Source organism: Gracilinanus agilis, chromosome 2 (assembly GCF_016433145.1).
Source record: "Gracilinanus agilis isolate LMUSP501 chromosome 2, AgileGrace, whole genome shotgun sequence".
Lineage (NCBI taxonomy): Eukaryota > Metazoa > Chordata > Mammalia > Didelphimorphia > Didelphidae > Gracilinanus > Gracilinanus agilis.
In genome coordinates this window covers 463,883,859-463,908,347 of record NC_058131.1, presented here as the reverse complement: position 1 = coordinate 463,908,347, position 24,489 = coordinate 463,883,859, and the positions used below count along the sequence as shown (strand labels likewise).

Genomic DNA, 24,489 nt, shown 5'->3' with positions numbered 1-24,489 from the left:
TTGAGTTTATTTTGATGTATTGTATAAATGTCTAAACAAAATTTAGTCTAGTTTTCTTTAAGTTTTCTCAGCAATTCTTGTGAAAATGGGCCATTCTTCCTATTAAAAAATGAAATGTTTGCCATTTTTCTTTTTTTGAGAAAGGAAATAAAATAAGATCCTTTTTGCTTATATAACTGATTTGTTTTCTCATGTGGAAATCAATGTAGTCAATCAAGAGCCTGCATAAAGGAAGACATTTTATGAAGCACAAGGCCATATTAGATATGGCACTTGACTGAAAATAACTTTAAAAGAGATAAACTATGAGGTCCTTAATTTGGGGCACCTTGGTGGCTCAGTGGATAGAGTGGAGACAAGAGGTCCTGGATTCACATCTGGTCTCAGACATTTCTTAGCTGTGTGACCCTGGACAAGTCACTTTTAACTCCAATTGCCTAGCTCTTACCACTCTTCTGCCTTGGAACCAATACTTAGTATCCATTTTTAGCCAGAAGGTAAGCATTTTTAAAAAATGGAGGCAATTAATTTAAGAAAATTATTAGTCACAAAAGGTTTCCTCAGATATTTAGTTCCTCTAATATATTTAAGTATTATTTTATTTCGATGGAATATATCCTATTTTTCAAGAATAAATCTATTTTGTAAATAAAAGGTAGCCTTGTATTTGAAACTCTTATTTCAGAATAAAAGTATGAAGGTGGGAGAAGGGGGAACGAATAGCTCCATTTGGTAGGATGAACCAAGTGCATTGAGTCTGGAAACACTAGAAGTGTCTCCAGGGATACTCAAAATACAAATAGATATGTGATCTTGTCAATTCAGAAATTCTCTCCAAGATGCAGACTGCAACCCATTCAAGGCCTACTAATCTTGTCCTATCCAAGTTCTCTACAAGTTTGGTGTAATCTACCCAATATCCTGGAGGCCTTTCTTGCTTTCTCCCAATGCAGCAAGGGTCCCAATGGAGTAGTCCAGCCCTCTATTTGTCATCTCTCACTCCAGCCTCAAGACTAACCCATCTTCTCTTTCTGTCCTACAATTTTCTGATGATATCCTTGTCTCCTATTCTTCAGAATTCCTCATTAGTTATTTATTGCAGGCTGTTCTCACCTACCATGTACCTTTCTAATGCTCTTTGTGTGGCATTCAACTGTAGTTCTTCAGAGGCAGTGATTCAGAGGCAGGTTTTATCACCATTTGCCAACACTAGTAAAAAGTCTATATCACTGAGGTATCACCTCACACCTAACAGATTGGCTAAAATGAAAGAAGGGGAGAGTAATGAATGCTGGAGGAGATGTGGCAAAATTGGGACATTAATGCATTGCTGGTGGAGTTGTGAACTGATCCAACCATTCTGGCTGGCAATTTGGAACTATGCTCAAAGGGCTATAAAAAAATGCCTGCTCTTTGATCCAGCCATACCATTGCTGGGTTTGTACCCCCAAAGAGATCATAAATAAACAGACTTGTACGAAAATATTTATAGCTGCACTTTTTGTGGTAGCAAAAAACTGGAAAAGGAGAGTATGTCCTTCAATTGGGGAATGGCTGAACAAATTGTGGTATATGCCGGTGATGGAATACTATTGTGCTCAAAGGAATAATAAACTGGAGAAGTTCCAGGTGAACTGGAATGACCTCCAGGAATTGATGCAGAGTAAAAGGAGCAGAGCCAGAAGAATACTGTACACAGAAACTGATATACTGTGGTAAAATCGAATGCAATGGACGGCTGTACCAGCAGCAATGCAATGACACAAGACAGCTCTGAGGGATTTATCGAAAAGAACGCTGCCCACATTTAGAGGAAGGACTGCAGGAGAGGAAACACAGAAGAAAAACAACTGCTTGAACGCATGGGTCGGGGTGGACATGATTGGGGATGTAGACTCAAAACGACCACACCAATGCAACTAACAACAATTTGGAAAAAATAGGTCTTGAACAAGGACACATGACAAAACCAGTGGAAATGTGTGTCGGCCATGGGTGGGGGGAGTGCAGGGGGTGAAGGGGAAAGTAGGAGCATGAATCATGTAACCATGTTAAAAATGAATATTAATAAATGTTTAAAAAAACTTAGATTATCAACATTAAATGAGGAATCAATAGTTTTATATATATATATTTTTAAACCCTTGTACTTCGGTGTATTGTCTCATAGGTGGAAGATTGATTGGTAAGGGTGGGCAATGGGGGTCAAGTGACTTGCCCAGGGTCACACAGCTGGAAAGTGGCTGAGGCCAGATTTGAACCTAGGACCTCCCGTCTCTAGTCCTGACTCTCACTCCACTGAGCTACCCAGCTGCCCCATCAATAGTGTTTAAAAAAAAAAAAAAAGTCTATATCAAAGCTTTGGTTTGTTGCTTGGAGTCAATTAAAAATGCTGCAATTTTCCAAAAGCAATATACACCTCTCTTTCTTTTCAGTTCATTTCCCATCTGCAACTGTCCCAGACATACATATTTTTGGACAAACTATATAGTGTCCATTTGGATGCGTGCTGAAACTTGGACAATAAGAATTCTTCATCCATGTGGACTTTCCTGAGTGGATGACTAGTCCAAATGCCTTTGAATGATTTAAAGATCTCTTCCAGGAGGCTCTGCCAATGTCTTAGGGCTAGATACAATCAATACAATATTAGCTGTAAACAGGAGCATCTAGAGGACTCCTGAAGATGGTAAGAACCTCCAGATGCTCCTGTGTAAAGACAACAATGTGTTTCAAAAGATTTACATTTTTAATAATGGAAAGGGAAACTGATCAGGAGAAGTAATAGGGACTGAAGAAATAATAAACAAAAGCCAGAGACTCATGATACAGTGATAGTTAAGAAATAGTTAAGAAATGAACAAGGACAATATTACTGCCATTATAAATAGCAAAGATTTTATGAGAATTAAAAAAACTCACCTACTTTTTATGCATTTTAAGGAATATACGCAGTGTAAGAATATTCTTCAGTGCCTCAACATTGAATGTTTTCAAATCCCCTAGTCCACTATCCACTTACTAGAAATGTTCCCTGACATGCAAAAGAATAAACATTTGATTTTGATTTTAACTAATAAAACTTGACATGTGGTTTCAATAAATGTATACCAGCTTTGCCCAATATTAAATTTTAATTTGTAACATTTTAAGAACAATAATGAAAACCAGATCCAAATGAGAATATTAAAAAGTAGGCACCTGTATCAGTGGCAGCATGATACCTGCCAAGAATTCTACTGGTTTCAGAAATATATCACATCAAAAGAGTTATCCAGGAGTACCCTGCATTCAGTCCATTCATAGAATGAGGGACCTAGAAAGAAGATTCCATCTAATACAAATGTCTCATCCTATATGAGATAACTGACGTCCAAGGGCATTAAATGATTTGAAAATCACACGATAGAACTAATGTTCAATTCTAAAAGTCTATCACTATAGAACACTATTGCAAAAAGTTTATAAATCTCATTTACACAAATGCTCCTATCAGCATAAAAACTACTAAAAGCCATAACAGATAGTCTGCTGAATTATTATGGCTAAAGAAATTCACCCTCTGGTGGCCAAACCAGATGAATCTATCTCAATTTACCTAATTGGGCCTTGAATGATGAACACACAGCCCAACAGTGTCACACCTAAGGGCTTTCTAGCTAACACAGGACTTGCCAGAATTTCTGCCTCATAGGCACAAACTTTGACAGTTCAAAATACCTCATGTCACATTCAGGTTATCATTGTTATAGTGTAAAAGAGGCTTATGAAAATAAATGTAAGCTACTTTCAAAACTTTTTTGATAAAGTTTTGTAGAATACATGAGGAAAGTCACACAAAATAGCCTTAATTCATACTTCACTGGGAGAAGCAAGGGGGAAAAAATACCTGATCAAAAAACATTCAGATCCTATCACTATGGCCCAAAGCAAAGCCAAGCTGAAATTTAAAAGCATCCAAAGGAAAGTTAACAATGAAAACTTTGACAAAATCTAAACTATAGTATCAAGAACAACACTGCCATCATGTACACATAGCTATAAATCTAGACACAAATACGAGCTTTATTTCAAACTAGCAGTCTAAAAAAAAGGGTAGGTTATGATGAGATATAAATTTAATATAAAAGAAACCAAACATAAAAAGTTTTAAATGTGAAATATATCATAATGCCCAAACCAGAATCTTACAGTACAAATTAGATATAACAATAATGTATATTTTTATATACATGGTACCATTCCAAAATGTGTTTGTAAACATCTTCTCTCATTTGATCCTCATAAAAACCCTGTAACTAGGACATAATAGTATTCATCCCGTTTTAGAAATGAAGGAAAATTAAAAACAGAAAGTTGAAGTAATTTTTGCCTACTATCACAAGTAAACAGGATAGCAAGAATAAGAATTCATCTCTCAAGCCAGATTCCTAATCTGTGCTCATTCTACTACACATGGCTAAAAAAAACCCTAAATTATATGGTGTCCAAGTCATTGAAAAGATTAGTCCAAACCTAGCTAAACTTTAATCTGATTTTATACCAGATTTAATAACTCGTTTAGGTAAAAGAAATAATGTAACTGTCCCTGTTTCTAAGATTCAATGATACCTGTTCACCACCAAAAAGACCAGTTGAGATAAATCAAATCACTGTTTCCCAATGGGAACATTAAAGCCATCGGATAATTCTATTATGTAGTTCACCTCCCTCCCAGGGTAGTTGTGAGGATCAAAGAAAATCCTATTTGTAAAATGCTTAGGACAGAACCTGGGACAGAGTAAGTACTTAATAAATGCCTATTTTGTACTTCCTATCATTCACTGTTTTCTTCCTTTCTAAGTTGCCCCAAAGTAAGAACTTTCTAGTCATGAATCAATGAATGTAACTTTTTCATGACTACTAATTCATGCAGTTAGAATAAACTAAAACTGACTGGAAAGGTAATTATTCAAATTTGTTTTATTTTTTCTTGGCCAAACTTTGATATCAAGATTGAAGTAAAAGTGGATCATTTGGGGACACTTTTGAAACTCTTACTTATTTAAAATGTTCTTGATTGGGGTATTACAGCAAATAAAATCTCAAATTATTTCCACATTTTTGATATTTATGGAATCTCCCTACTTGATCTAAGGTACCTTGAAACAGGAATGACATTTCAAAAGGCTACTTTATCTAACAGATGTTTTCCAAATACAGTAGCCCCTTCAGTTTTCACCAGTCAACCCAAAGCACCAAACGTCTACCCACTGAAGCACTGATGACCAACAATGGTCTGCCCCAGCAGAAGGTGGGTTTTTTTTGATGGGGGGAAGTGAGCAAGAGGCTGGAGAGTACAAAGCTGAGGGACAGGAGCAGGGAGAGAGCACTTGATCTGAGGGTCAAGTAGGTGTTTGTTTAAATCTGTAGTTTCTGCCATCTGTGACAGGTCTTTGAACATATCTCCCAGATATTGGGCTTCATTGTACTGCTTTGGAGTATTTTTTTTTTAAGAGCAAAGCATCATTGTGTTGAAATCACCTAACGTAACCAGTAAGTGCTTAGTAATTGCATATTTACCTGACTTGATAGAGAAGATTGAGCAGAAACAAGTTTAGTGTTTGTATACCCAAATGTACATTTCCTCATCTATAAAAAGGAGATATTTGCACTACATATCTCACAGGGTTGTTATGAGGAAAGTGTTTTGTCAGGCTTTTTTTTTCTTTTTTTAACCCTTACCTTCTGCTTTAGAATTGATACTAAGTATTGGTTCCAAGTCAGAAGAGCAGTAAGGGCTAGGCAATGGGAGTTGGCTTGCCCAGGGTCACACACCTGGTAAGTATCTGAGGCCAGATTTGAACCCAGGACCTCCCATCTCTAGGCCTGGCTCTCAATCTACTGAGTTACCCAGCTGCCCCCTATTTTGTCCATTTTAAAGTGCTATTATGTGGCATTATTTTAATGATGTGGTGAGGAAATGAAGAGTCAAAGGGGTAAGACCACTAGACAGGACATAAACATCCCATGCCTCCTAGTTCAAATGATTTCCATTAGATAATGTAGCTTCCCTAGGGCAAAAGATCCTGAAATTTACTGAAAACATAGGAGGTGGGGTTGTTTGGCCAGAAGAAAACAAAACTATAAAACTTGGGGTTGGAGAGAATATGGTCATTATGTTCCAGTATTTGAAGAGCTGTCATGTACAAGAGGCATTTGACTTATTCTGGTCTCAAAGGGAAGAGCCAAGAACAGTGGATAGAAACTTTATAATTTATATATGACAGATTTGGGCTTGAAGTCAGGAAAATTTTTCTAATAATTAGAACTATCCAAAAGTAGAAGACTGGTTGATGTTTGAGGTGTATGCACATGTGCATTTTGTGCATTCTAATGCAGCTCAATTCAAGTGTAAACAGTTTTCCAAGTGTACAGTGTTTCTCATAGATGAAAGCATACATAAACAAACTCAAAATTCAACTTATGATCAAATCGTTCCCTAATATATTAATAGTGTTGTAACAAATTTGGATTTTTAGAACAGATACTATAACAAAATTGACTGTAATACCCTTTCCTCTCCCCTAGATTATTACGAGAGCCTTCTAATCAGTCTCCCTACCTGTAGTCTCACCCCATGCTCCTCCATCCTCTACCCAGCTGCTCAAATAACTATTCTTAAAGTCTTAAGTCTGACTATGTAACTCCCTTCTCAATAATCTCTCATAGGTCCTTATGGATTCTAGGACTAAATATAAAATCCTCTGCTTGGCTAAAGTAGAGCTTTTCATAACTGGGCCCCTTCTTACCTTCCTAGTCTTATGCTTCATTCCTCTCCACAAACTCAACAACAGCTAGCATTTATATAGTACTTTGGGGTGTGCAAAGCACTTTAAACATGTTATCTCATGCAATCCACATACCTGGCCTACCTGTTCTTTACACATGATTGCCCCTCATGGCTATAATGCTCTCCCTCCTCACTTCCACCTCATAAGTTCCCCTGGTTTCCTTCAAATCTCAGATAAAACCTCACCTTCTCAGGAGGCCTTCCTCAGTACCATCTCCACCCCTACTTCACCAGCTTCTAATGCTTTCCCCTTTAAGATTGCCTATCGATCTCTTATATGTACCTAATTATTTTCATGTTTGCCTTCTCCATTAGAATAGCTCCTTGAGGTTAGAGACTAGTTTTTGCCATTCTTTGGATCCCCACTGGTAAGTACAGTACATGGCATGCAATAAATGCTCAATGAATGCTTACTATGACCAAGTAAAATTCTAGAGTTCTGATGATGAAACATGAAACCCACTAACAGATAAAGAGGAAAAGGACTCAAGGTACAAAATAATGCTTAAATTTTTGGATGTGATCAATGTGGAAAATGTGTTTTGCTTCATTATGTGCATTTGTTATAAGGGCCTTTTTTGTCAGTGAATGTTTGGGGGGGGGTAGGGGACAGAGGAAGAGAGAGAGGAAGGTAGGAATTATAGACAGATTATGTTCCTCAAATACCTGCAATTATAATAAGATTCAATTTGTTTCTACAACAAACATTTTATTTAGAAAACAAGTTATTAATACCAAGATACTGTAACAAAGACAAATAAACATCAGGAAGGAAAGAAGGAACATTTCTGAGAATTACACAGGAGTGAAGAGAAGGTGAGAAGAAAATCCAGGCAAGCAAGACAGCCCTGAAAGTTGCCTACTTGCTTTATTACAAAAGCAAGCTGTATGGCAATGAGATTTGGTGTTTCATGTATAATCCTCTTTTTCTATCCTGCTTTGTATGTGAAAATGCTCATTTTATTTAACTTTAATTTAGTGTTGTTTGGAATAAAATAATTTTTGAAAACTTTTCAGCTCCTCATCTATAAATAACTAAATACAAGTTCATTCATTTACCATGGCCTTGAAAGGAATCTACAAAGAAAAAGTAGCAACTATATGCAAAGCTCTCCTTACTATCTAAAAGTTAAATTGACTAATATCACTATAGTTCACAAAAGAAAACTGTGCTTTGGACAAGTTTTTTTTTAATTCTTTCCATCAAAGCAGTTAATTACTTTACTTCTGAACTAAAAGTACTGCTAATTTCCTTAAATATCCCTTGTTTTGGTTAAACTATGCAACTCTATCAGAACAGAACATCTTTTTCTTTCACATAACTTCAGCCTGATTTCTCTCATAGTCACAATAGAGCTAGTCTATTTTAAAAGAATAGCAGTTAAATATCAAGCTATAGAGAAAAAATAAATCTATAGCCTCTTTACTGTTTATTTTCCACTTCTTAAGTGGCAAAAGGCAATCAATTCTACAGATGTTTTCATTTTTCATAATATATAACTGTGCTCATTTGTTCTAGTCTATCTGGCTTTATATATAATAGCAAATTTGATAGAGCTCCCCAAAATGCTTATTTATTTTTATCCCTCCTCCAACTTTCTCTTCTCTGCTACACAGAAAAATTTATTCGATAAAATATTTCCACTAAGTAATATTTTCTCTGTGACAATCAGAAACATTTGTACAAATAATGGAAACTAACTTCTCACCAAACAATTAAAATGACCAGGGCATCAAAGTACATGAAGTATTAGATTTGTAGTCAGAACAACCTAAGGACAACACTTTGCCAGCTATTATCACCACTCCCACACACACAAACCAGCTAACTCTTCTGAGCCTCTGTTTCCTATTTAAAATGAGAATTATAATATCTCTAATACTTTTACGCAGAACTGTTGTGATGTTCAAATGAAAGTTTATAGTGTTTTGCAAACCTTAAAGTACTATATAAACATCAGACATTGTTGCTGACATTTTCTGAGAAAAGTTATATTAACAATAATATTGCCTGCTGATATATATAAATGAAAATTAGAAACCTTATTATAGGGGCAACCACGTGGCTCAGTCAAGGGCCAGTCCTAGAGACTGTTATGAATAAAATTGATATAAATGGATATAGATAAAAGTATTCATATTTTATTTAAAGCCATGTTGGTAAATTTAAGAAAGACCATGCGCCTGCTATGATCTAATTCAAATTGCCCGCCATTACCTTCTGCCTACCTGACTGCTTCACAGGAAAGAGAACCCAATCACCTCAGGAGTCTTATACTGTTCTCTATGTAATCACACTTCCTTCCTAAGAGGAATCATGGGAAATGTAGTTTCAAAGTCCCCTAAACGTCCACAGGAAGTTTATGTCAAATATCTAAATATTTAAGGCTCAAATGAACCCCAAAGAACCCCCCAAATTCCAATAACACAAGGTCTTAGATTGAAATTTGCCCTCAGACACTTTGTAGCTATATGACCCGAGGCAAGTCATTTAACCCTAATTGTCTAGCTCCTACCATTCTTCTACCTTGGAATAGATACTTAATATCAAAGTGAGTTTAAAAAAAACTGCATTTTAGAGAAGCCTGAAAGATCACTAATTTTAATCTCAGAATCTAAAGTCAGAAGGAACTTCAGAATTGATAGTGGAAACAGTTTGCAGCAAAATGAGAACCCTTTTTACAATAGTCAAGCCAAGTGAACATCCAGGCTACTGTGGAAGATCTAACCAACTATACTTTCTAAAGTAGCCCATTTTACTTTGGAGCAGTTCTATCTGTTAGGAAGTTTTTCTTCACATCAAACTTAACTCTGAGTCTCTGGAATTTCTGCCCAACAACTTCTTGGATGTTCAGTTCTGAAATAATCTAAACAAGTCGATCCTTTTTCACATGGCAACCCTCAAATAAAGAAACACTAGTAGAAGACAACTCTTTAAGAGTTGGTAGAAATTTGAGAGATCAACTCACCTAGTTATCCATTTATAAATGTGAAGTATTAAGTGAACTAGGCCAAGAAAATGGGTTGTCCCAAAAATCTTAATGTAGATTTTAAATTGTAAAAGTTTTAGTGTTACTTTATTATTACTATTATCATCAACACCTCACAATTACATAGCACTCTTTAAGGTTCACCATTTCAAATGCTTTACACACAAACACAAATACAAATCTTGTAACCTATTATATGCCCAGTGATCCTTCTTTACTCTAAAAATTATAGACAAATTATATTCCTTGTCTTCAAATACCTGCATTACAATCGGATTCAATTTGTTTTTACAATAAATATTTTATTTAGAAAGCAGCTTACCAATACTGAGATACTCTTAACAATCATAGATCTACCAAATGGAAATTATCTGTCTAGGACAGTGAAGGCAAACCTTTTAGAGACCAGTTGCCCAAACTGCAACCCTCAGGCCACATAAGCCCAACACCCCAGCACCTTACCCCAGACAGCGGAATGAGGAAGCTCTCCCATTGGGCTGCTTGGCAGAGGGGAGGGTGAAGTCAGGAAAGTCCTCAGGTGCAGAGAGGGAGATGGGAACAGCCCCCTCCGGCATCTGTGTCATAGGTTCACCAACATGGGTCTAGGATAACTAAGAATTAACAGTATCTGAATACTCTGTCCTCCAATAATTTCCAAGAGATGATAAAGCACATATAGTTAAACTGTGAAAATAGCCAATGTCCTACATATATGACTAAACCTTTGGAAGGAAAAAACGAAACAAAACAAAATCATGTAGACCTACATTAGGTAGATCAGGATGTGAATTTCCTTTGGTCATTATATTTTTTTAATCCTCTGCTTCATCCTTCTCCAGAACACTTACATGTGTTAATATTATTAGAAGCATCTGGTCTTCCCTAGCTTAGGGTTATTAACACAAGGATCAAGGTAAGAATGCTTAAAAGACAAGAGTTTGGCCTCCCTGTCTTCTTTGTAGCAGGAAGGGGAAGGTTAGGGAGGCCAACTATTTTGCATACCTTCTAGCTTATTTTATGTGTTGGTTAGTTTATCTGAAATGCTTTTTTTTTCTCCTTCCCTTTTTATTCTTTGCTATAAGGAATGGTTCACTACAGTAGAGTGGGGGTGGGAATCTATACAGAAATTAATTTAATATAAATAGAAAAAAAAATGCAAAGCACTAGCTTGATAAATATGGGCAGAATTTTTTAGGGGGTAGGGAAATATAATGTTATCATTCTCTCTACTTGGGGTGTTTTACATTTGCATTTTTAATTCTCCTCACATTACTAATTAGTTTATCAAGGTTCAAAATTTTTAAATAAAGCAAAAAATAAATGCCAGATGAGATGCTAGAAAATCCTGACAAAAATCACTAAAAATTCGACCTTTCTCCTCATATGTCCATCTCCTATTTGACCACCTAATCTTTTATTATCATAAATTTAATTTCATTTGCAACATAAACAAAAAAATAACCATAAATTCCATGCTATTTACTTTCTGACAAAATCAAAATTAGCTTTAACACTTTATCTTCCAATTTCTTTTATATTATTCAAAGAGATTTTTTTTTTTTGCCTTTTTAAAAACTGGCATACTTAATAAGTGTATATGCTGCAGTCTACTTAACTTTTTATAGAGCCTCCCATAATTCTTTTTGGTTTTCAAATGTTTCTTTTTTATTGGACAGTAATAGTCTATTACATTGATATGCCAAGATTCATTCAGATACTCCCCAACTGAATGCATAAGTTGTTTCTATAGCAACTAGGAATATGAGATGGGTCTTTTTTCCCATTTGTTAATGTCTTTAATATATATCCTTAGTAGTTTAATAATGAGGTCAAAAAATGATCAATATTTAATCATTTCGTTAGAATACTTTCATTCAAGGGGGCAGCTCGGTGGCTCAATGGATTCTGTTTCAATCTGTATACACAGAGTGATATCGTACTGTTTTCACAGCAGTTTCAGCCTTTAAGTCTCATCCCATTTTCATACCTTTCCTACACTTACTTCCCCTCCCCCATTGTCCTTTCTCATTTGTGATTTCATTCCTTTGTGAGACCTTCAAATCTCAAAAAAAAAAAAAAATTTCCTCCCCACTAGTGGTTCTCAAAGTGTGGGAGAACTTGGATAAAAGGCTTTGACCTCGAGGTCAAAACTGTTTTCATAATACCAACACATTTTAATTTCTAACAATCAGTACCAAGAGCTCACATAAACCAATGTTCTGTTGGACTTCAATAATTTTTTAAGAGTATAAAAAAGGGTCGCAATACCAAAAAACTTGAGAAACACTATCCTCACCAAATACTTCCTTCTCTGGTTGTAAATCTATTCTGAAAAACTTCTAATAGAGATTTTAAATGATAACAAACCTTTTCTCTGCCTCTTGGTTCCCAAACACAAACTAGAAACATCTCAGAGTTCTGGCTTCCTGTGTATTGTATATTAGCATATTGTAGGCTTGAACTGTTTTCAACTATAAGTCAAAGGCAGGTCAAAAACATTTTCATGTTTTGTATAGCATCAAAAACAGTATAAACATTAAACAACAAAACTCTTAATTCTAGTTATTATCCAGCTTCTTAATGAGATTTCATCTTTCAGATATTTATGCTAAAACATCTTAGCTATCATCAAGCAAAAAGCATTTTCCTTTTTTTAATGCCATTTTTCTTGGTCATATCTCTTTATAAAAAACATGTTTTTTGCCACTAGAGCTGGTAAATATCTTAGAAGATAAGCACCACTAAGCAATGAACTATAGTGACCTGAAAATATTCGCAATTAAAGTAATGTCTCTAAAAGACTGCATACCACTACTAGGTTTGTACCCCAAAGAGATAATAAAAATGTTTATACAAAAATATTCGTAGCGACACTCGTTGTGGTGGTTAAAAATTGGAAAATGAGGGGGTGTCCCTCAATTGGGGAATGGCTGCACAAATTGTGGTATATGATAGTGATGGAATACTGTTGTGCTCTAAGGAATGATGAACTGTTTGATTTCTATATGAACTGGAAAGACCTCCATTAACTGATGCAGAATGAAATGAAAAGAACCAGGAGAATATTGTACACAGAAACTGAAACACTGTGGGACAACCAAATATAATCGACTTTGCTACTAGTAGCAATGCAATGATCTAGGGCAGTGATTCCCAAAGTGGGCGCTACCTCCCCCCCCCCCCCCCCCCCATGGATGCTGCAATGATCCAGAGGGTTGGTGATGGCCACAGGTGCATTTATAGGGGAGGGAGAGAACATGAATCATGTAACCATGGGAAAATATTTTAAAATTTTTTTAAAAATTTTAATATATAAAAAATAAGGGGAGAAATAATGTCTCTAATGCAAGGTGATGTCACAGACCAGCTAATCAAACTGACATTCCCATTTCTACATCAATAAAAAATTCCAAAATACATTTCTAATCCTTCCCTTGACCACTCATACTTTTTCAGACATTTCAATGAATCTCTCATGAATCTATTACCTCTACCACACATCAAAGTCTTTCCACTCCTCATTCTGTATAATTCTTGTCTTATCCTTTCATTAATTTCCATTAAGGGATCTAGTAACCCAATAAATTGCAAGGTCCTTCTCTAGTTTTTATAAGTATGGTTCATAGGGCCATATTCAGGCTGACTGACTTGTTCTCTCTTTTTTTTTTTTTTTAAATTTTATCTTTATTTTATTCCAGGAACAAATTTACACATAAGTTTACCAAAGTTGGCTGGTTTGTTCTTACTGCATGCCTACCCTACTTCTTTTCTGGTCACACAGAGACCTCGAAGGTATCTTTTATACTACTTCTAGCATGCAAGTCTTCACTGACTACATATGATCAGACCCTCTTGTAACCAATAAAATAAAGAAATCACCAAGTAAGAAAGTAATAAAGAAAGAAAAGTGGAAGTAGATGAGTTTACTCCAACAGAGTGGGAGTCAACAATACCAGAAGGACTGCAACAGTGGCGGGTAACCTTTTGGAACTTTTTAGGAACCCCGTGCCATGCCCTACTCACCCCCCCAGACTGGGTGCCAGTGCCTGTCCCCCATTGTGTACCATGCCCCATCCCCAACTGCATGCCCCAGCCCCTGACTGTGTGCAAGGGCATGGCTGCCAAGGATACCAGTATGTACAATTAGAGGAATAAGTTCCCTATATAATAATAGAGGAATAGGTTTCCTTCATTCCCTTCTTGGAGGTGACAAGGTTCCCAGTGCAATTCCTACATGGTGCATAAGTAACCAACCCAACCTAAGCAAAGTACTTATACTGGAGGACCAGAGTAAATTTAATAAAAGTGAAAGGCTTTGGCTAGAAACAGAGTGGATATGAATTTCCTGGAAGCCTCAGGCATTTGGTAGGCCTTTGAGACACCAAGATCACAGGGCAGGGATTTTCTTTGCTTTTCTTGGCAAACCCAGAAGACCACCACCAGTTTCTGGAGGGATAAAGGGTTTAATGCAAAAGACATGAATCCATGTATTCTGCCCTTTCAATTTTACTGGGGTAGGGGTGGATGAGATGGCTCAATGGGGACCCTCCCACTGAGGTGTTAGCTGATTAGATCCCTCAGTTTGGGCTGGGAGTGTGATTTCTCCATCCTCCTTCGAAAGATTAGGGAGGATATCCTAGTTTTGCTCAGGGGGTTATTTTAATTAGGGTCAGTGCAATCAGGAGGGCCGGAACCCAATCAATTCTTTGCTTACAAAAGCAGGGCTATTACCCTTCCCAGTAAAGATCCACAAAGGCCTATATCACTGTTCTGCAGTGCTCTTAGGAACGGGGGGGGGGGGGGGGGGAATGGACAGCCACCCAGGGGACTCAGCAGAACTGTGCCTACTCAGACCTTGCAACAATGAAGAGAGGCTAGAATGCCCCACCCCATGTGTTTGGGTTAGAGGCCAGCCTCCCAGCCAGCCAAGCCAGGGACCTGAGCATACCCACAGAGAGGCATCTTTGGCACACGTGCCTACCTAGACTCTCTGGCCTCTGAAACTTTGTAAACTTATTACGAGAGGGGGAAAAAAGTAAATAGTCTTCAAAATGATAACATTTACCCCCTTTGAAAAATTAAATTACAAGTTCATAAGAAATAAGCAAAAAAATTGAGGCAAATTTTAATTTCAAAATGACTGAAAATTAATCATGTGTTAGACAATAAAAATTTTGTTGTAAAAGGGAAAGAGATGTGGATGTTCTCTCATTTTCTAACTGGTGGTCTTTTTTATTCCCAAGAAAATCTTATCATAATGGTTCTCCCTACCTAATCACTGCCTTTTTATTTTATATCTGCTCTTTTAAGTAGAAAGGAAGTTTTCTTATTTTTAACCGTTTAAGTGATGGGATATAGCCAAGGCTTTCTATGTCAGAATCAAAAGCAGAACTTTCACAAGACATGTAAACTCTGAAGAACAACAGTGTACCAGAACATATCTCTGCCTGCCTTCCTTACTTCTGATTCAATCATGCAAGAAGAAAGGAGTGGTAGCAGCCATACAGTGCCACAATAAACACTAGAAGTAACCAGAGACACCTATTTGTCACCATCATTACAGAGAGTTGACAAAATGAAGGCCAGTCTAGCATGTAGCAGTAAGAAATGGGGTGGGGCCATTTTAACAAAGCAATCAAGCAGCTTGCCAAGCCAGGAAGTAGAGCTACAAATAGAAAAGGGACCTAAAAACTGCTCCTGCAGCTTTCAAGTGAAAGAGTCTTCACAAGGACTAGAAGCTTTTTAGAAAAGGCAGGTGGGCATAGCTAGACCTATGGATAGAAACCCTATCATTAACCTCACCTTCCCATTTGGATGCCAGCAACGTAGAATATTCTGAGGGCATTTAGCAGGACAGCCTCAAAATAATATACTGGATTAGTACAAAAAGAGGTCATACTTTTCCCCAAAATATAACATGTAGAAAAACTTTAATCTTTTAGTCTAAGCTTTTACTTTTTTTTTTTTCAAAGCTCTCATTTCAAGGTAATAACCTACATTCAGACCAATATAGCAGTTCCTATCTCTTATTTCAGGCAATAGTTTCCTTCGTGAACATTTTAATTTCCATTTTTTTTTGCAGCTTAAAAAAATAATGGCAAATTGTCATATAATTCCTAAAATGTCTTCCAGATTATTTATCTAAATAAATAAAAAACTTAAAATTAAAGGCATCTTCTCCCCCTTATATTCAAACATGAAAGAGGCACTTATGCATAAAATGTCAGGCTTTTTGCTGTGCTAGTTAGTTTCACTAACAGTTTTCCTACTTTTTTATTCTTTATTTAAAAAAGAGATACCTCTCTGGGAGAAATAATACATACACACTACAGGATACCAGCAAGACAGACTTCCTGGAGGCAGTGGCATTCTGAGTTGAGTTTTAAACAAACAAAGAAGCCAATTTTTCTCATTCCTAAGTATGTGGACATACACAATACACAACAATGCATAGGATTCAGGTCCTAAGAGTGAAAAAAGAGCTCTGACCTTCCATATAACCTATCTGCTCTTAAGAATATAAGAAACTTCATTTTAACATTTTTAAAAACTCACTTTTACAAATATACAACACCCATGTAATTATGTTTCTAAATGTTGCTTTAAAAAAAACTCACAATTTAGAAGCTGGATATAGTGATTCTTCTTTGAAAGTCAAATATGGGGGATGAGGGCCAGAGAATGGGGTTTTGGACACTTGGTGTCACTGTAATTTGGCACAAGTAAGCCTAAATAAAAACAATGACATTATCCTTTGTGGCTAGAGTCCTATCAATAACCATATACTTTTTTTTAAAACCCTTACTTTTTGTATTAGAATAGATACTAAGTATTAGATCCAAGAGAGAAGAGGGTTCGACTAGGCAACTGGGGTTAAGTGATTTGCCCCGGGTCACATAGCTAGAGAGTATCTGAGGTCACATTTGAATCCAGGATCTTCTGTCTCTAGACCTGGCTTTCTATCCACTGAGACACCTAGCTGCCCCTATATCCTCTTAATAATAACAAGTACTGTCAAAATTAATAATTAGGTCACTCTACATGAACTTGCTCAAAGCCAACAGTTGGGCCACAATTAACAGACTAACAAAGTATCAATAGTTTAGGGCAATAAAACTGCTTATTTGACACTGAAATCCATCCTTTTCAAAATCAGAAATATTGATGATGGAATAAAAATTTAATGCTCCCTGCTTTGAACCATAATTCACTGAATGTGCCACAGACATTTCATGTTTTCATAAATTTTACTTAAATGTTTTCTAAAGTTATACCAAATATGGGTACCCCATTATATCATTGTATGTATTCAACACATAATCAAATTTGTGGAATTTCATACTTTGAAATTTGACCTGAACCTTAGAACATAGTTTAAGGTTTACCAAACACTTGAATGCTCATCTGATCCTCACAAAACCCTTTCAATTAGGTCAGTGGTTCCCAAACTTTTTTGGCCTACCGCCCCCTTTCCAGAAAAAATATTACTTAGCACCCCTTGTCACATACTATCACTGCTCCCTTAGAGTTATTCACCGCCTCCAAATGCACCTGTGGCCATCACCACCCCCCTGGATCACTGCAGCACCCACCGGGGGCAGTGGCACCCATTTTGGGAATCACTGAATTAGGTACTAAAGATAGACTTTGCCTAATTTTACACAAAACAAACTAAAGCTTAGGTTAAATGGTTTGTATCTGGCTGCAGGGCTACTAAAAGAGGAGTGGGATTTGAACTGAAGCCCTAGGTTTCTTCCATTGTAGTGTCCTGCTATGCCCCCTTTCTCAGTATCACTCAAGTGACCAAAGCATTTATTAAACACCTACTATATATAAGGCACTAAGCTCTGTGGAAGAGAAAAGTGAAACAATCCCTGTTATCAAAGGAGTTTATGTTCTAATTGGAAACAATATATGTGTAAATGAGTATATTTGTGTATGTATTATATATATGTGTGTGTACCTGTACACACACACACACACACACACACACACACACACACCCTAAGCCTTTAGCTCCTTCTCTAAGAGCTAAGACAGCTACACCTCTGCATTAAAATTCTAAAGTAGTTGACAGAACAATCAGGTAATATTTTTTCCTTTCTTACACAGGTTTGAACTTATTCCCCTTGGACAAATAGGATAAATTCAGCAGAATCAGAGTAAAAGGGTTAAGATACAGGGGAAATGGGTTTCAGTTGGGCATTTTTCTTCTAAAAATTAACTTTGTCCAAAAGCAGCGAGCTGCCTTGGGAAAAAGTAGGATCTTAAATGACTAAAAGTCTTCATGCAGTGACTGAATGTGCAGCGACTTCACTTCATGCAGTGACTTGTTAAAGATGTTGTAGGATTTAGAGTTTCAGGTAGGATCTGGTCTAAATACCCTCCAAGGTCCTTTCTGAAGCTAAGATTCTGAGACAGGATCATACATGTGGACAGTAAAGTAACTGTTCTACAAAAGAAGCTAAAAAGGAAATCTGAGAGGGAAGCCTAAGAGACACTCACTGTATAAGATAACCCATTCTCCCCTACTGTATTTCTCTTGTCTAAAAGCCCAAAGGATGGGAAGCCTGATACTGAGCATGCTCACTTCTATACTTCTGATCAGTATATCAGATCCGTATATCTAATGACATGCCTAGACTAAGGTGCCAAGCCAGTCAGTACACCCAGTGTCTATATTAGAAATGAAGTTCAGCACTTCTTTATCAATTAGTTCCCTTTGTCGACATGGAATCCAGAGTCCCTAAACTTATGGCTTAGTGAGATCTGGTGAACCCCAAGTTTAGAAATAGCTGGTAGGTTGGAGACCCCCAAAGCTTATGCTTGTTCCCTGTTCCCTTGAGAATCCACCCTGAAGGGAATCTCAGGCTAGCAGTAGCAGACTGAATAATGGACCCCAGGGTAAATGCTAAATACCCTTTTGTCCTAGGTAGCCTTCCCCATAGTATCAAAGACCCTTCCCAGGAAGACTACCTGGGCAGGGACCATTCCTTTAGTATCCATTGTGTAAACAGTCCCTTTCCCTTACACCCTAGCCTCTAGCTATATCCCTTTCTCTAGCTTGATTGTATCCAGTCAGTATAATGTCAATCATCTCTCCCAGCCCCAGGATCTTCCCAATTGGTATTTAAGTTCCCCAATTTCATCTAGCGCTGTGGCACTACCAGGGGGATCAGGGAGCAGAGCGAAGCAGTGTTCATTTAGACTCTGCACAAGGCGCAGCTCTGCAAAAGAGGTCAAGTAGACCTCATCCCCCTTTCCCTTGATTAAAGAGTGGTTTTATGACTATTTAAGGGTTCTGAGTTTTTCTAAGTTAACACCTTATTAATGCAAACAATCACACATCCCTGTCGACATGGAATCTAGAGACCCCAAACTTGTGGCTTAGTGAGATCTGATGAACCCCAAGTTTGGGGTCTCTAGATCCCACATCGACATCCCAACTCCACTTACTTTTCAGAGAAAAATAAAGGACTATTTATTTTGTTAAAGCAATATGGTGGTGTTTTTTAAATCAATTCCAAGTGGTTCTTCCAGGCCATAAATTCTGGTAAATATTAGGCGTGTGAGGAACAGCCAATGTAGCTATTTAAACAAGGAAATTCCTTGAGGTTGCAAGAGTTCTTAATGAAGAAGTGTTATACTTTGACATAGCAACATAAAATCAGAGTTTTAAGAGATATTAGAGGTCATCCAAACCTTCCTCTATCCCAAAACAGCCAAGAATTGTGACTAAACTATGTACCAGTCTTAAATCACATACCTCACTTACAAATGAATGTCACAAGATAACATGCACTAATTGTCCATTTCACTAACTTCTTGCAATTGTAGACAATATTAAATATCCAGACATAAAAATAAAGGGAAAGAATGGCCTGTGTCAAGTCAAGAAGTCAATAACCATTTGTGGTATGTCAAGATCTCATATTTTTTCCTATGAGAACACATTTCCAAATTATGATAAAATATCTTGTCAGCAAATGCATCTATTTAAGAAAAATGTCAAAAAGCACACAGGAACAATTTATGCTTAATCAATCAATTGACCAACATTCATTAAACATTTCCAATGGGTCAGGCACTAGTGATGCAAAGAAAAGGCAAAAGCAGTCCCTGTTCTCAAACGAGCTCATAGACCACTGAGGGAAATAACATGTAAACAAATAGTTACACATAAGATCCACAGAATTGATGAAAGGCATCATTACAGGAGAAGGTTCCAGTAGCAGCTAATGGTAGTGAGAAATAAATTCTAAAAGCTCAAATCAAAGTTAATAGCACCTACAATTTTTTTTTTATTTTTTTATTTTAAACCCTTAACTTCTGTGTATTGGCTCCTAGGCAGAAGAGTGGTAAGGGTGGGCAATGAGGGTCAAATGACTTGCCCAGGGTCACACAGCTGGGAAGTGTCTGAGGCCAGATTTGAACCTAGGACCTCCTGTCTCTAGGCCTGGCTCTCAATCCACTGAGCTACCCAGCTGCCCCCCAAGCACCTACAATTTTAAAACATTATTCATATTAGAATTAACCAACATCCAAAAATGCCCTACCCCTCATTTTGCAGGTCCCTCATTGCAACACTCATTCTCATGCAGATAAACAGCAAAACAAGTACATTTATGTATTTTGAAAACAATGCATAAAGAGAACTAAACAATCAAATCATTTATTGATTCCTTAGTATAAGAACACTGTCCTGGGTACAGTAAAGAACAAAAAAGCATGAGATACTTTCAGGGAATTTACAATATAATTGAAGCAAAAAGAGGCATAAGAGATGAAAAGTTAACACATTATTTATATAAGTACTAATTCAGTGGAACAGTATAAATGAGTAGCATGAGTTACTAGAGATCGATCAAGTTAGTCAATAAACATTTATTAAATGTCTCCTATATTCTCTGCTGTGCACCGGGGATACACAATGCCATAATCTAATAGGGATTGGGGGGTAGGGAGGAGGACTGTGACAGAGACAAAGAGAAACATAGACAGAAGGAGAGAGGGAGACAGAGAAAGACAGACAGAAAGACAGATAGAGACTGAGAGTTATAGGAGGGTCAGGGGAAGGGGGGAAGGGAAGAAGACCGGAAAAGTGGTAGCAGAAGCCAAATTATTAAGGGTTTTGAAAATAGAGGATTTTATACTTGATAGTATGAGAGGGAAACACTTGAGGTTCAGAATGATATGGTTGAGATTTCTGGGGGGCAGAGAGCAAAGATGGCAGTCAAGATGGCAGAGTAAAGAAGAGAAGCTTAAGGTCACCAAGAGAATCCCCTCCAACCAATATTAAAGTAACACCACAAAATTACCCCTTGAGGTTTCAAACCTGTGGTAATATTCAGAATCCCAGCCCAGGGCAGTCTGTGCTGAAGTTGGGTGATCTGTATGGGCCTGTGTCAAAAACATAGATCCTAGTTTGGAACCCCTTTGGGGGGGGGGGGAGATTGTCTTCCAGATCTTTTTGCAAAGAGCTCAAGGAGGAGCTTCAGGACAGGGCAATCAACAGTGAGCCTGACTGGATCAAGTACACAGTAAGACTAAAACCTGGAGCTTAAACCTGGGGCTAGAATTTGAGCAGTCCCCTACCAGATCAATTCAGAGTGAGTCAAAAAACTTACACCCAAGCCTGAGGCAAGTCTTTGAGATATCAGCATCTCAAAGGTTAGTTAACTTAGGGAAAAGGCCCTCAGAGCTCCCAGCCCTCAGGCCATCATACCATCTCAGAAGAACTGAAACTAGCAGAAACTCAAAAAAAACCTAAGGGTAGCAGGAAGAACTCAAGTTTAAGAGTTCCTAACCTCTCAGAAAAGAGAGCCTACCTAGTAAAAGGTAGGGAAAATGAGCAAAAAAAAAAAAAAAAGTACATAAATCTAAATAATTTTTTATGGAAACAAAGAGCAAGGTACACACACAGAAGGGGACAGTGAAAGCAAAGCAAACACACACAAAGTCCAAAAGAAAAACATGGATTAGACACTTCTGGAAGAGCTCAAAAAGAAACTTCCAAAACCAATTAAGAAGGGCAGAGGAAAAGTAAAGTAACATGGCTGAGCTTACACTTCAGGAAAATCCTTTTGTGGCTAAAGAGAGAATAGACTAGCCTCAGGGTGAGACTTGTGGAAGGCAGAGCAAGCTGCAGGCTATTAACATGGTACAGGTGTGAGGTGATGAGGTGCAAGAGGTGTAGGAGAGAAATAAACATTCACTACTAAAGGAATACATTGGAAAAGGCAAGTGAGAAGTCAAGGATAACAACTTGGACTGTAGGCCCATGAGACTAGGAGGATGCCTTTGCCAATAATAAGGAAGTTTAGAGAAGGTGGGAGAAATTTCTGTGACCTATAGATAAACACAGAGGAAGCAGAATTTTAAGTTGGGCTTTGAAGGACAGGTTTTAGATAGAGAAGAAGAGGAGAGATGGTACTCTAGTTCAGGGAAATGATATAAATAGAGGTGACAACCAACAATAGCATATTCCAGGCTGCAGTGAATATTCTTTGTGGCAGGCAAAGAAAGGTGCATATCAGGGAATAGAAAGTGATAAGATTAAGGTCAGATTATATGGAAGACTTTGAATATGAGCCTTAGGAATTTAAGTTTGTGGGCAATGGGGAACCCTGAAAGATTTTTGGACACAGAAATTACATAATTAAAATGGCAAAATAAAATATTCTAAAATCATTTTTAAGTATTGTACTTTTCAAAGATATTGTTTTAAATCTCAACTCCAAAGTGAAAAGATTATTTCATCATATTTTACAAGTTTAACATGTCAAAATAATTATTTGCTACACTTAGAAAACTAACTCATTATATATTACCAAGTGTTTTCCTCATGACAACTCTAAGTTGGACAAATGTTATTTCCATTTTAGTGATGAAGAAAATATAGCTCTAAGGGTTATTAGTCTTTAGAAGGAATACAAATATAAAAAGAGATGGAAGAAAGGTGTTAGAAACTATGTGGGAAGGAAAATCCTAACTCAAACCAAAATAATGCTAAGAATATTTTACCTCAAAAGGCAACAGTTGGTTGGAAAACTCTGAAGTCTGGATTTATTTACTAAGCAATACCAAATTTACTTGTCAATTACCACAGACCAGGGAAGGCTGTTTCAAAAGCTTTTAATATACCACAACCACTCTAAAATGTTTCTGTTTTTCTTCCAAAATGAAGGGTGACAGCATGGTGTAGTGAAATGACTACCTAGGTTCAAGTAATGGCATTGTCAAACTAATTGTGCAACCCTGAACAACTTAACTAATTTCTCTGAGTCTGAGTGTTCTCATCTGGAAAAATGGAGATGATAAATACTTGGAGGTTTATTGAAAGAAAGAACTTTGTTAACAGTAAAACATTATAGAAATGTGAGCTCTCTCAGAATAGGCAAGTAAAGATTATTTTCAACATGTAATTTGATTAGACAGCATCATAACCATTAAGTTGCTCATTTCTTTATAAACTTCCTCAGTTTTTATCTTGGCAAAAAGGATTTTTAGAAGTCAACAGATCTGAAATAAATAATATTACACATGTTGACACCTGCAAAGATCAAATAACTGCTTTTGTTTCTGTCTTGAGTACAAGGAAATAAGTGTTTCTTGCCCTCTAGAGCTTATAATTTAGTCAAGGCAAGAAGATGGACAAATGGACAACCAAGTATGTGGTCTCTTAAATTCAAATGCTACGCTGTGACATATATTATACATGCTATAAGAGTTAAGAAAGTCTAAAACAACTGGAAATTCATTTTTTTAATTTTTAATTTTGAATATTTTCCCAGTTACATGTTTCATGTTCTTTCCCTCCCCCCAAACCTCCCACCCCACCCCACCCCCAGCCGATGCACAATTCCACTGGGTTGTTACATGTATCATTAAGACCTAATTCCATATTATTGATAGTTGGACTAGTTATCATTTAGCATCTACATCCCCAATAATATCCCCATCAGCCCATGTGTTCAAGCAGTTGTTTTTCTTCTGTGTTTCTACTCCCACAGTTCTTCCTCTGAATATGGCTAGTTTTCTTTCTCATAAGTCCCTCAGCCTTGCTCTGGATCCTTACACTGCTGCTAGTAGAAAAGTCCGTTGTGTTCAATTGTACCACAGTATATATGTTCTGGATCTGCTCCTTTCACTCTGCATCAATTCCTTTAGGTCATTCCAGTTCACATGGAATTCCTCCAGTTCATTATTCCTTTGAACACAATAGTATTCCATCACCAACAGATAACACAATTTGTTAAGTCATTCCCCAATCAAAGGATATTCCCTTATTTTCCAATTTTTTTGCCACCACAAAGAGCACAGAACAACTGGAAATTCAACTTCTCTGCATCTTCCACTAATGGCATCTGGTACTACTAAATGTGTAAATCACTCTCACATGGCAGCCCTTCATGAATTTGAAAGCTATCGCTAGCACTGTGTCAGGGCTGTTGTTCTGTTATGAATTAGACTGAACATCCTCTATAGCCTTCACAGCTCTGATATTCCGCTGCCCTAACAATAACAAAATGAGACTTTTCTCAGAACAATTAAGTTGGGCATCAAACTTTTTAACTATATGGTCTAAAAAGAAAACAAAAGTATACTCAAACAGACAGGATCTGAGAAATAAATAGGATCTTAGAAATCATTTGGTCCATAATGAAA

The 24,489-nt window shown here is 37.0% G+C and overlaps 1 protein-coding gene across 1 annotated transcript in view; it reads right to left on the bottom strand.

Annotated features, from left to right (window-relative positions):
• Positions 1-24,489, bottom strand: part of PPP2R5E (protein phosphatase 2 regulatory subunit B'epsilon) — a 175,191-nt gene that overhangs the window by 114,069 nt on the left and 36,633 nt on the right. The window lies entirely within an intron of this gene.